This window comes from Phyllostomus discolor, chromosome 6, assembly GCF_004126475.2.
Source record: "Phyllostomus discolor isolate MPI-MPIP mPhyDis1 chromosome 6, mPhyDis1.pri.v3, whole genome shotgun sequence".
NCBI lineage: Eukaryota > Metazoa > Chordata > Mammalia > Chiroptera > Phyllostomidae > Phyllostomus > Phyllostomus discolor.
The window spans coordinates 75,848,908-75,851,333 of record NC_040908.2 but is presented as its reverse complement, the minus strand read 5'-3'; the positions used below and the strand labels follow the sequence as shown (position 1 = coordinate 75,851,333).

General features: G+C 42.9%; 1 pseudogene; it reads right to left on the bottom strand.

The window, feature by feature from the left end:
- Positions 1 to 981: 981 nt before the first annotated feature.
- On the bottom strand, positions 982 to 1,522 carry LOC114500749 (annotated as a pseudogene).
- Between the last annotated feature and the right edge of the window lie 904 nt (positions 1,523 to 2,426).

Below are 2,426 nucleotides of genomic sequence, written 5' to 3'. Positions count from 1 at the left end.
GGGGCTCTCTGAGCTTCCTGGATTTCTTGGAAGTCTATTTCCTTTGCCAGAATGGGGAAGTTCTCCTTTATTATTTGTTCAAATATGTGCTCAATCTGTTGTTTTTCCTCTTCCCCTTCTGGTACCCCTATAATTCAGATATTGGAACTTTTAAAGATGCCCTGTAGGTTCCTAAGCTTCTCCTCATTTTTTTGAATTCTTATTTCTTCATTCTTTCCTGCTTGGTTGTTTTCTTCCTTCTGGTCCAGTCTATTGTTTTGAGTCCCAGTTTTCTTCCCTTCACTATTGGTTCTCCGTGCATCTTCTTTCATCTCTTTTATGGTAACCTGCATTTTTTCTTCTAATTTGTGCCCAAAATCAATCAATTCCATGAGCTTCCTGATCACCAGTGTTTTGAACTGTGCATCTGAGAGATTGGCTATTTCTTGGTCGCTCAAAAGGATGAGTCCTGGGGGACTGATCTGTTCTTCTGTTGGAGACATATCTCTCTCTCTCTCCTCCCCCCCCCCCCCCGTCTGGTCTCTCTTGTTACCATGAGGGGTGGAGCCTTAGGTGTTCACCTGGGCTGGGCACCCCAGTCGCCACATTGTTACATTGTATGCGGGGGCAGGGGCGGGGGCGGGGGGAACAATGGCGGTAGCTCCATTCTCCTGGGATCTCAGTCCCTTCTCTGGGATCCTGGGTTTCGAGCTCTGCCCTGGTCCACAATGCCGCCTCACTGGGTCCGCCAGCCGCCACTTGCACATTCAGGGTCCACCACTGCATCCTACCAGTCTGGATCAACGGGTCTGCTTCAACTTCTTGGCTGTCCAACTTCCATTCAGATAAATTCTCTATCAGTTCTGGGTGTTATTCTGGCTCTAAATTGTTGTTCTAATCTTGGTTGTATGTGGAGGTACGTTGCGTCCACCTATGCCTCCATCTTGCTGGAAGTCCCAGTTGTTAAATGATTTTTAATTGAAATATTTTCCTTTGTGATTCTTAACTAGCCACACATTCCACTGTACCACTGTTGATGTCATCTGTGATGTTACCAGGCTGGCAGTCATTGACATTGCAGCCCACAGACTGGACAATCCCCAGGATCTCTTTAATGGTTCCAGAACATTCTCTAGCTAAAGATTCATGCCATATCTATCAGGCAATATTGGCAATCTCATCAAAAGTGATATTTCCACTGTGCTTAATGTTTTTTGTTGTTGTTGTTCTTTCTGTCTTGTGATGAGTCTTTGAAGACTTTGATGATCATGGCAGAGGCAGAAGGCACTACCTGAATCTGAGCCTGTCTGTTTTAAAAGGTCAGTTTCATTGTAATCCTCAGACCCTTCCAGTCACTGGTTGCTTTGGCAATGTCAACACCAACCTTTCTTGGAGACAGGCCCAGGGGGCCAATCTTGGGGGCCAGGGAAGATGTGGCACCAACTTCCCTGCAAGTGCATCACAGGTAAATGACTTTGATCTCATTGGGGTTGAACTTCAGCAGCATGATGGAGGTGGCTGGTGACAGATGAACCCAGAGTTGGGATGACCAAAGAAAGTTGCACCTTCACCTCCCCTGAGCCAAAAGCCAAAAAGCTGCCTTCAATTTTAAATAATAGCCTTGCTGGACAGAGTAGTCTTGGTTGAAGTGTTTGATTTTCATCACTTTGAATACTTCGTGTCAATCCTTTCTGGCCTGAAGTGTTTCTTTTGAGAAAGCAGTTGACAGCTTTATGGGAGCTCCTTTGTACATAACCAATTGTTTTTCTCTTTCTGCTTTTAAGGATCTCTTTTCCTTTAATCTTTGGCATTTTAATTCCAATGTGTCTTATTTGGGCCTCTTTGAGTTCCTCTTTACTGGAACTCTGTGCTCCCTGAACTTGTGTGACTTTTCCTTCACCAGGTTAAGGAAGTTTCCAACCATTGTTTCTTCAGTTTTTCTATCCCTTGTTCACTCATTTCTCCTTCTGGAACCCATATTATATGGGCATTTTTACACTTGATGTTTTCCCAGAGGTCTGTTAGACTTCCCTCATTTAAAAAAATTCTCCTTTCTTTTTGGTGCTCTGCTCGGGTGCCTACTGTTATCTTGTCCTTTAAATCACTGATTTGATCCTATGCTTTATCTAACCTGCTTTTGATTCTTTCTAGTACATTCTTCATTTTAGATATTGCATTCTCTGTTTCTGACTGGTTCCTTTTATGGGCTTTTTTTTTTTTGCCCTTTTTGCTCATTATCTCTTAATTTAAGTTCTCAGTGAGGTCATCCATTCTTTCAGTGAGGTCCTTGAGCATCTTTATACATTGTTTTAAACTCTGGTTCTGGTGTTTGGTTGCTTCCATTTCATTTAATTTTTTTTCAGGGGGTTTCTCTTGTTCTTTCATTTAGAGCATATTTCTTTGTCTCCCCATTTTGTCTCTGTATATTAGCTAAATTTGCTATGACT